General features: G+C 43.0%; 2 non-coding genes across 2 annotated transcripts; one reads left to right on the top strand and one right to left on the bottom strand.

The window, feature by feature from the left end:
• Positions 1 to 568: 568 nt before the first annotated feature.
• On the bottom strand, positions 569 to 641 carry trnar-acg (transfer RNA arginine (anticodon ACG)). The gene has a single exon. It is a non-coding gene; the product is annotated as a tRNA-Arg (tRNA).
• Positions 642 to 8,425: 7,784 nt separating this feature from the next.
• On the top strand, positions 8,426 to 8,511 carry trnak-uuu (transfer RNA lysine (anticodon UUU)). Its single transcript is given in 2 exon segments — positions 8,426 to 8,462; positions 8,476 to 8,511. It is a non-coding gene; the product is annotated as a tRNA-Lys (tRNA).
• Positions 8,512 to 11,722: the final 3,211 nt, after the last annotated feature.

The following is an 11,722-nucleotide window of genomic DNA, read 5'->3' as shown; positions in this document are numbered from 1 at the left end:
CATATATACTCACCCACAGTTCATAAATAAACATCGCACTCATATGTACACTCCCACAGTTTATAAAAGAACAGCGCACTCCTAATCCACACCCAGTTTATATGTATCCAAAGGCCTGTTTATGGTTCTCACCAAAGTCTGAACACTGAAAGTTTAACTGTTTTCCAGATACTCTCCGTCCTACTTTGTATTTTCAGCATCGGATTTCCCGCAGACCGGCAAAGGGAGCGGAATAGCGGTCCTGTCGGTGAATGCTGCTTTTAACGAACGTCTCGGCGTCCAGGAGCTGGCGGGGATTGGAAAGCTCTTGTGTCACACGAAGTGTCTGAACGGCCCGTGTGCACCTGAAGGTCATCAGCGCGGTGTCCACACCTCGTGCTGCAATGTTCGTGTGTCTGACATCAAACTAAAAGGCGGCTTGTTGGAAAACGTGGTCACAGTTTCTTTTTGTAATTGAACCTAAATCTTTCAAGATGGAATGTTTTCTTTGCTGCTTCACCATAAACAATATCTTGTCACGAAATTTGATTCTTCGTTCCCCAGTGTCAGAGATAAAATTGCATAAACCCGAGCCAGGTCGGAGTCGAACCTACAATCTTCTGATCCGTAGTCAGACGCGTTATCCATTGCGCCACTGGCCCATCGGATGATGAGGAACGTGTTTTATTTCATTTTTCATTCAGAATCAACCGACAGGTTGACACAGAGATCAACACAGCGAAATGGACAAGAGAAATCGAAACGAACCAATCGGCCTCAAACTCCAACACACAGTGGCGAGTATCTGACAGGTATCAGTGAGAGCAAATGGTGATTTTGCAGCTTGATTTGGCTCCGTGGCTTCGCTGCTCAAAGTTCCTGTTTCGTCGGGTCCTTTATTGTCTAAAGCCTCCTCTGTGATATTTACCCAATTTGTGAGTTAAGCAACAAAATAACATTTCACAAAATAATATTTGTATTAGTTTCGGAGTCAACAAGGAAAGGATTCCAGAACTGCAGTGCGGAAGTGCTCCTTCATTGTACAGACGGACCTCTCATACAATGTCTCCGAAACACGTTTCGAGGATACTGTTCCAGAGGGCTGATTTTACAAACTACTTTAGTTCCAACCAGCAACCAATCTCCATTAAAAGTTACGAAGCGAAACTCGTTTCAGAGCAGTTTTCGCTCTTCAGCTTTTGTAAAATTAGTAGAAACTCATTTTGAACACATCTTAGTATTAATGAGAATGTCAGGTGCATGACAATTGGGATGGAACCGTCTCTGACAATAAGTCCGAAGTATAATCGATTACAAAGTGAAACAGCCAATCCAATCTCTCAGTCTCTCTCTCTGTCACTTTCTCGGTGAGTGAACGTAAACCAGCAGAAGAAGCTAAAACAAAGAACTGAGCAGTTTTGTTTGTTTCTTTTTCCTTCGGGCGAGTACAGTTGAAGAGAATGATTTCTGTTTCCTGCTGGACAAATAACTGGAATGAGCAGTGTATCTGGTTCCCATGGCACCCAGTGAATCATACACGTTTATATCTCACATTTACACTGATACCTTCCTTCATTACTAATTATAGGAAACTTTTGGTCAGGTTCAATCACACTTCAGAAGTCCAGAAGCGCAATTAAAGGTGGACACCTCATGGTGACGTCACCGACAGTCGAGTGATGTTTGCAGTTTTACCTGGAGCTGTAAATGTATAAACTCCTTCCAATGTACAAACTCCCCTCACCAACAGCAATTCAATTCTAACTGATCTGAGACTTTGGTCATTTATGGTGATTATACTTTGTGGAGTTAAAGCAGCAGTAAAATCCACTGTCTGTTACGTGCATAGCCGTTCAGTCAATCTTAAACATTGTCATCTGATCTGCCATGAGCAATGCCACAGTGGGTATGTTACGTTACGGACAGTTCTTCCTCCTGCAGTTGTTCTCTCGGTCACACATCCGGCATCACCTCTCGGTCTCACACTTCAGAGTCACGCCTGAATATAAACACATTTCTGTTTCAGACTTTTACCAGAAGGTCAACAAATCACAAGTCAAATGGGGGAACAAATAAATCAAACATTTAAGAACGTTAACAGATCGAAAATTCACCATAAATGACTGAGGAAAAATGAAGCAAACGGATCAAGATGAACAATTAGCAAAATGTAACAAATATAGAAAGGAGAAGCGGAACCGATCAAATCGCTCCAAATAGTTATTGACAAAACTTTTTGGTTTTCATCTTAGTTTCTCCGTTAAGTCGGGGACGGACATCTCGAAATATTTTTCGTAACATCATAAAGACAATTAAAATACAAATTTCACAAAGTAGGCCTTAATCTTACTTATACGATCGCGTGTTATGTGTTTGTAAAATCTGCAATTGTTTTACCATTCTTTAAGTTTGGAGAGATGCTCTGAATATATGTTCTACATTGAAACGTAATTGGATTAATACAATAAAATGTGGAAGTTTTTTTATGACTATGAAGAGCTGTTTTTCTATGTTGGATATCGCGATATATTTATTTACGCAACTGTCATTTGTGGAATGATGGAATGTATTTATTTATATATTTGTACGTGTAAGGAAATCTCCACCGGATCATTTCCAGGAACCAGTCAAGTATTAAATTAGTTTGTCAAACCCAAAACACCCGTTGGGAATTGCTGATTGAAAATTTGAATGGAAATCGAGACCATCACAAAGCATTGGAACAAACATACCCGCTGAGGTTTCGGGGTTACGACTGATTTATTTATATCACTGAGTATCCTATTTTAAACAGGGTGAAGGTACAAATCTAATGATAAGGGTCTGGGTTGGAGAAGGAACAGATGAAAGTATAAAATTTAATCACACTGATTCCACAAACACTCCACGCCACATCACTTAAACATTGTTAACTGGTTCTACATAAAACTGGAGACGGTGTAAATAGAAAATAACAGAACAAAGCTCATTAATGTATCAAATTTAATTTTGATATTGTTGTACAAACACTGAACATCCCATCCATAAAACACTGTCCCGATCTAAAATAAGTCGGCAGGACCATGAGCCACAGTGAAAATGCTGTGATTTCCACCTGGTTCAGAACACGCATCCTTCTGATTTGGAGTCAGACGCGACTGTTCTTGCACCAGGCCCACAACAAGCGGCTGGAGCAGGATCCATTGGAGGGCGATCGGTGCAGACTGCCGCCGCGGCTGCAGGAATGTGAGAGGCGGAAGCAGGAGCAGCCTGACCGCCTCAACCACAGCACAGGGCCCCCGCTCTCGGGCGCATTGACTCTGTGACGCTCTGGACAGCGTGTTGGACTTCTACTTCATGGTGTCGAGGAGATATTCAAAGGTTGTGGGTTCGAGTCCCAATAGAGTTAGATTTTAGTTCAGGGAGCTGGGAAGTGAAATTTTGCAGCAATTCCGCAACAGGATCATTAATGTCCGCCAAGGATGTGAAACTGCCCCCGACACTTCATCTTACACAAGTGGCTCCAGTCACACCCGAATTTATGATTCTAAATCCACTCTGAGCTGGATTGGCGAAACACTCTCTCGGAGGAGGCTCATCTGCTCAGACCGAAAGTCAATCTGCTGGACTTCCGGCTTTGTCAGACTGCATGTTCCTTCAGACAGGTTTCGAACTGGACACATTCATCCTGCTGCCGTGTGAGCATTGGTGCTTGAGGGGTAGAATTCTTGCTTGCAGTAATTCTATTCCTGGAAAACTTGCTCCTGAAGTGTCGGTTGGAAAATTTCCTGGCTGAGCGGTCGAAGGCGCAGATTCAAAGCTCCAGTTGAATCCCACAATTTGTCGATGGATCAAAATGATAGTTTGCGTCTCCAAAACCGCACCCTTCCTCCTGTAAACAAGTAATACTAAACATCTCATCTGCTCGGATGTGACTGGATCCACTTGTGTAAGAAAGAGTGTTGGGGGCAATTTCCCGTCCTTGACGGACATCAATGATCCTGTTGCGGATTTGCTGCAAAATTTCACTTCCCAGCTCCCGATTCTTACAACCCACAACTTTTGAATGTCTTCTTACAACCATTAAGTAGAAGTCCAACAGGCTATCCATTGCGCCACAGAGTCAGTTACGCAATGCGCGGGAGAGCGAGGATCTTGTGCTGTGGTTGAGGCGGTCAGGCTGCTCCTGCTTCCGCCTCTCACATTCCTTGAGCCGCGGCGGAACCACATGGCAACACAATTAAGTAGATGCATTTTGGAACAAACCAATTGTCCGTTCAACTCCGGTCGAAATGTTTGCAAGCAAAAGGATTGTTTTATCTAGCTGAGACTCGAATTAACAACCTCGGTATTTCGCGACCCTGTATGGTCATGTAAGGACCGCGCACTGACCGATTGCGCCGCTGGAGTCCGGTCACTCTGATCACCTGTCCGACTCTGCTGGAAAGAATATTAAGGCCAGAGGCCCTTACCTGTGGAAACGTGTCCAGTCACTGTGATGAAACTAATATCTGCACTTCCACTTTCAGCTTCTTTCACATCCTCTGCTCCATCGCACGACAATCAGGTTTTCTGCAAACAGGTCAAAATGCACATTGTTAGAAATTCGATCAGCAGTCGGGTTTGAACCCAGCGCCCACGCAGCGATTGGATTTATTGTCTGAAAGCAGTGAGCTCCGTTCGCACAACGCCTTACCAATCTTTTATGTTTTGTTTAATGCCCAAATAAATAAATTGCAGCTAATTGACCGCAATTACGCCGTGCTGGGGTTGTTCTCCTGAGAGCAGAGAAGGTTCAGAGGAGCTTTGATAGAAGTGTTCAAAGTCATGAAGGGTTCAGATAAAGTTAATAAAGAGAAGTTGTTCCCATTGTCGGAAGTGACGAGAATCAGTGGACACAGATTTGAGGTGATTGGCAAAAGAACCAAAGGCGACATGAGGAATTTTTTTTTTACGCAGCGAATAGTTATGATCTGGAATGCGCTGCCTGAAAAGGTGGTGGAAGCAGATTCAATCGTGGCTTTCAAAAAGGAATTTGATAAATACTTGAAGGGGAAAATGCAGGGCCACGGGGAAAGGGACGGGGAATGGGACCAAAGGGATTGTTCTTACAAAAGGCAGGTAAGGAATTGATGGGTCGAATGGCCTCCTTCTGTGGTGTGTTCATTCTATGATCAATATTATTTTACATACAGTGAACAGACCATCACAAAAAGACTGCCCCGCGATAAAACACAGTGACACTGAAACGGTGCGAAAATGCGATGACCCGGATGTGATCGGTACATGCATTCTTCAGATGTGGAGTCAGACGTGCAACCGTTGCACCACGAGGTCCATTAGGTGGTGAGATCGGCACCGACCACCACAGCAACAGCGCATGAGCCCCGCTCGCTTATCCAGCTATTACCAGCGGAGAGCTGCCAGTCCCGGCCTGAGCCCTGTTTGGGAGCCACCTGCCATTCTTTCTTTACAAAACGAGACCGATCCAGTTTCAGCTCACTAATCCCACTCCTGACAGATTCACTTATTTAAACCTTGTTTAGATTCAGTGAATTGGGATTTAATTCAATCCTCATCTGCCCGCCGCTCTGTCAGTTCAGGACTTTATTTAAACCGACACTTGGAGCTCTGTTTTCAGGGTGCCGGCTGTTTAAGCTTTTCTCAGTCCCGCCACGAACACTTTTTGCTGCTAACTTCTGCTTAATACAAAGTTCCCAGGAATCAGGGAATTTCTCCTGGGTACTGAGTTCGAGTTAAGGAACAATAGAGGTGCGATTACACTACTTGGTGTATTCTACAGGCCACCAGCTAGTGGGACGGATATGAAGGAGCAAATTTGCAGGGAAATTACAGAGAGCTGCAAAAGCCATAAAGTAGTGATAACAGGGGATTTCAACTATCCTAATATAGACTGGGATAACCAGAAAATAAGGCGCAAAGAAGGGGAAGAATTTTTGAAATGTGTTCAGGATAACATTCTCGACCAGTACGTTTCTGGCCCACTGAGGAAGGAGACATTTCTGGACTTGGTTCAAAGGAATGACGCGGGCAAAGTGGAGCAAGTGTCAGTGGGGGAGCATTTAGGGAGCAGCGATCAGTATCATAAGGATTAGAATAGCTATGGAAATTAACTCTGTCCACTCTAAAGTAAAAATACTCAATTGGAGGAGGGTCAATTTCAGTGGGATGAGAACAGATCTGGCCCCGGTAAATTGGAATTAAAGATTGTCAGGCAAAACTATAATTGGACAGTGGGCGGCTTTTAAAAAGATGATTCGGGCACAGACAAGGTACATTCCAACGAGGTAGAAAGGTCGGGCAACTAAAGCCAGAGCTCCTTGGAGAATAAGAGAGATAGAGAGTAAGATGCAGCGGGAAAAAGTGGCGCATGACAGGTGTCAGGTTGATAACACAAGTGCCAACCAGAGAGAATATATAAAGTTCAGAGGGGAAGTGAAAAATGAAATAAGAGGGGCAAAGAGAGAGCACAAGAATAGCGGAAAACATAAAAGGGAATCAAAAAGCCTTCTACAGACATGTTAACAGTAAACGGGTAGTAAGAGGAGGGGCGGGGACGATTCGGGACCATAAAGGAGATCAACTCATGGAGGCAGTGGGCATGGCCTGAGGTACTAAATGAGTACTTCGCATTGGTCTTTACCAAGGAAGAAGATGCTGCCAGATTCTCGATAAAGGAAGATATAGTTAAGATACTGGATGGGCTAAAAATGTGAAAGAAGAGGTACTAGAACGGCTTGCTGTACTTAAAATAGATAAGTCAACTAGTCTGGATGGGATGCAGCCGAGGATGCTGAGGGAAGTAAAGGGGGAAATTGCAGAGGTGCTCGCAATAATCTTCCAGACATCCTGAGATATGGGGATGGTGACAGAAGACTGGAGAATTGCAAAGTTTACAACCTTGTTCAAAAAATGGTGTAATTTAAACCCAGCAAGTATAGACCAGTCAGTTTAACATCAGTGATGGGGAAAGTTTTGGAAATGATAATCTGGGACAGAATTAACAGTCACTTGGACGACTGTGGATTGATTAGGGAATGCCAGCACTGATTTGTTAAAGGCAAATCGTATTTAACCAGCTTGATAGAGTTGTTTGATGAGGTAACAGAGAGGGTAGATGAGGTCAATGCAGTTGACGTGGTGTACATGGACTTTCAAAAAGCGTTTGATAAAGTGCTTCAATATTTTTGAGAACCGATACTAAATCGGTTTGCCCTGTACTGTACATTACTTTTTAAATATTACAGATAAGCGGAGCACTTGAGCTGTCACAGCTGTGACTTTGACTTTTCTCCCTCTCCTCCAGATCTCCCCGACAACTGCCACTAACCACAATCTTCTGTCAAACTTCTCCATCAGAAAGTTCCGAGCCTCGGTTTTGAAATGAAATAACTCCCATCTCTTCAATCAACGACAGCCCAGAGAGAGTTTCTTAGTTTCAGCTCCCAATTTCCCCAAATCCACAAAGTAGCATCAAAATAATTGTCCTTAAGTTAATAATAATAACAATATCATTAAAAGTTCTGATGGTCTGGGGTTTTGTTTCCGATGCCACTGCTTTTAACGGTCACTGCGGATGTTTAACGAATCGCCTCTTGGTTGGAGGCTTCTGTGTGGGAAAGATCAGGAAGCGACAATTGAGAGACCGAGGATGAAGCTGTTTGATGGGAGCACTGGTGACACAGACCGTGCGCGGCTCCAGTGGCGCAATCGGTCAGCGCGCGTTATTTCTACAATAATTATACGCTCGATTCATGCTGGGGTTGTGAGTTCCAGCGCCGTCGAAGGTAGTTGAAACTTCTCAACATTTTGACTGGAGTTCAAGGTAAAACCGGTTCCATAACGCATCGACTTCTTGATGTCCCCATGTGGGCACTGAGGCTCCTCTGGCCGACCGTCTTGCAATCGCAGGTGAGAGTTTATTTGTTAAAAGGAGGGAGAGTGGGCAATTGGCGACAACTGAAATGGTAAAGCGGCCGGCACGACATCTTTAAATCGAAAGAACCAAAAACACAATTCTTCTGTCCGTGAAGCAGGTATTGATCGGTTTGAAGTGTCGTGTCGGGAAAATTCGGGAGGCAAATCTGCTGCCTGGTGTCACGGTGTGACGGGTGAAATTATTCAGCTTTCAATTGTTGATCGGCTGAAAGGTCGAGAGGCCTTTTCCAGCTCCCGTGTGGAACAAGTTTAGCTTTTGAGCCATTGGGTAAAGTGTTGTTTTTAATTGCTGCGAACGAATGACAAGACATTTTGTACAAACAAGAAGAATTGCAAAATCACGAGTTCGCTGTCAATGTTTCTTTCATCATGTTCAACAGAAACAAGGATTCTCCTCAACACGTTGCTGAAAATTGTATTAAAGGGATACTCTCCCGAATTCGACATCGACAGGGATAATTCAGAGTCCGACCATGAATCTGTATGATGGAAGTTAATCTAACAGCGAGCCTGGATAGCTCAGTCGGTAGAGCATCAGACTTTTAAGAGCAGGTAGTGATCTAAGGGTCCAGGGTTCAAGTCCCTGTTCAGGCGAAAACTTTTAAAACAGCTGGCAAGTTCTGCTTTTCCAGCGGACCAAAATCAGCGACAGGAGCAAGAGTTGGCCATCCAGTCCCTCGAGCCTGCTTCGCCAATTTGATAAGGTCATCGCTGATTTTCGACCTCAACTCCACTTTCCCGACCTGTCCCCATATCCCTTGAGTTCCTTCGTGTCCAGCATTCTATCTATCTCAGTTTTGAATCTATTCAATGGCTCAGCATCCACAGCCCTCGAGGGTGGAGAATTCCAACAGTTCACAACCTTCTCAGTGAAGAAATTATTCCTCATCTCTGTACTGAATGGCCGGCCCCTTATCTTGAGATTATCACCATTAGCTCTAGACGCTCCAGCAAGGGGAAACAGCATCCCAGCATCTACCCTGTAAAGCCCTCTAAGAATTTTATATGTTTCAATGAGATCACCTGATTATTGAAAACTGCAGAGAATATAGGCCCATTCTACTCAGTCTCTCCTCACAAGACAACCCTCTCATCCCAGGAATCAATCGAGTGAACCTTTGTTGCATCCACTCTAAGGCAAGTGTATCGTTCCGCAGGTAAGGAATCAAAACTGTGCACAGTACTCCAGATGTGGTCTGACCAAACCCCATATAATTACAGCAAGGCTTCCTTATCTTTGTAATCCAACCACCTCGCAATAAAGGGCAACAGACCATTTGCTTTTCTAATTGCTTGCTGCATCTGCATGTTAACTTTCTGTGATCCGTGTGCAAGAGCACACAAATCCCTCTGAATACCAACATTTCGCAGTCTCTCACCTTTGAAAAGATATTCTGCTTTTCAATTCTTCCTACCAAAGTGAATAACCTCACATTTCCCCACGTTATAATTCATCTGCCAACTTCTCGCCCACTCACTTAACCTGTCTGTATCACTTTGCATCCTCTTTGCGTCCTCCTCACAGCTTACTTTCCCACCTAATTTTGTATCGTCAGCAAACTTGGATACATTACACTCGGTCCCCTCATCTAAGTCATTTATATCGATTGTAAATATCTGAGGCCCAAGCACTGATATTCACGGCACCCCACTAGTTACAACCTGCCAACCCGAAAATGACCTGTTTATTCCGACTTTCTATTTTATGTACATCAACAAATCCTCAATCCATGTTAATATATTACCCACTATCCCATGAGCCCTAATCTTGTCTAACAAACTTTTGTGTGGCACCTTATCGATTACCTTTTGAAAATCCAAATATTCTATATCCACTGGTTCTCCCTTATCTACCCTGCTATCTACACCCTCATAACCTCTAACAGTGTTGTCAAACACGATTTCCCTTTCACAAAACCGTGTTGCATGTGCCTAATCATGTTATGATTTTCTAAGTGTCCTGTTATCAAGTCCCCAGTAATAGATTCTAACATTTTCCCTCCTACGATTGTCAGGCTAAATGGCTTGTAGTTCCCTGTTTCCTCTCTCCCTCCTTTCTTGAATAGCGGGGTTACTTTTGGTACCTTCCAATCCATGGGGACCTTTCGAGAATCATGGGAACTCTGGAAGATAAAACCAATGCATCCACTATCTCTGCAGCCACCTCTTTTAAAACGCTGGATGTGGGCCACCAGGGCCAATGAATTTGTCAGCTTTTAGTCCCATTAATTCCTCCAGTACTTTTTCATTACTAATCTTAATTGCTTTAGGTTCCTCACTCTCATTAGAACTTTGGTTCCCCAATAGTTCTGGTATGATTTTTGTGTCTTCTACTATGACGACAGATACAAAATACTTGTTTAACGTCTCTGCCATTTCCTTATTCTCCAATATAAATTCTCCTGTCTCTGTCTCCAAGGACCCATGTTTACATACGCTAATCTCTTCCTTTAAACATTCTTAAGAACATAATAACATAAGAAATAGGAGCAGGAGTAGTCCAATCGGCCCCTCGAGCCTGCTCCGCCATTCAATAAGATCATGGCTTATCTGATCCTAACCTCAAATCTAAATTCATGTCCAATTTCCTGCCCGCTCCCCGTAACCCCTAATTCCCTCGTAGAAGCTCTTACTATTCATTTTTACATTTCCTGCTGGTTTATCCTCTTTCTATATTCTCCCATTTTAGCAATTTCTTGGTCATCCTTTGCTGATTTCCAAAACCCTCCTAATCCTCAGGCTTACGACTCTTTTTGGGAAAAATATCAGCCTCTTTTACCCGAATTCCATTATTAATTTCTCCACTTTTCCGGTGGTGTTTTTAATCCTCAAGCGAATGTAATTTTGTTGAGAAATTATGAATTATTTCTTTAAATGTTCGCCATTGATTATCTACCATCATATTTTTAATCTAATTTCACAAACCGTCTCAGCCAACTCACCCCTCATAACTCCGTTATTGGTGTTGTTTAAATTTAAGACCCTAGTTTCAGACTTGACGACATCATTCTCAAACTCAATCTGAAATTCTATCATATTATGATCATTCTTCCCCATGGGATCATTTACGATAAGATTACTGATTAACCCTGTCTCATTACACAATACTAGATCTAAAATAGCCTGTTCCATTGTTAGTTCCTCGACATATTGATCTAGAAAACAGGCTCGAATGCATTCCATCAACATAAGTCAGCTTATCTTGAGTTGCTAACATGATGTCAGCACGATGGCACGTATTATGACTGGAAGACAAGGCCAGATCTGCCAGGTGAATTAGATGTTTGATGCAAACACGGAGAATTAATGAAACCAAGACTTCCCTGCAGAGCAAGGAGTTGGAAAGAAAGATGCTGGGCATTGGGAGGCGAAGGATTTTGTAGATAGCAGGATGAATGGACAAAAGGATCTCAACTCCCTGCTTATTTTCCACACTGATAAATCGAGACAAAAATATCATCTCCGTGCTTCTTTCAGATAATGAATGTCTTAATGCTCAAGAGATCACTGATCCAAGCCAATTATCTCCACTGGCACTCTCCTTCCAATCTTGCACACGTTGCTTAGCTTTGAAATTATTCATTTTTTCACACTGGGATTCAATTTGAAGAAAACGATGCTGTGATCAGCTGGTGTTGTTCAGGAAATGGAGTAAAAGAAGATACACAAAAGGCTAATGATAACAGTGACTGTTCGGACACTGTGATCTACAGTTAAAAGTTCTTCAACATTTAAAGTGTCAGGCAGCAGATCTTTTCCAAATCATGACAGAAATGGCAAGAACATTTCATGTAGACTTTGATCA

This window comes from Heptranchias perlo, unplaced genomic scaffold, assembly GCF_035084215.1.
Source record: "Heptranchias perlo isolate sHepPer1 unplaced genomic scaffold, sHepPer1.hap1 HAP1_SCAFFOLD_73, whole genome shotgun sequence".
NCBI classification, from domain to species: domain Eukaryota; kingdom Metazoa; phylum Chordata; class Chondrichthyes; order Hexanchiformes; family Hexanchidae; genus Heptranchias; species Heptranchias perlo.
This window is presented reverse-complemented; position numbering and strand designations above follow the sequence as displayed.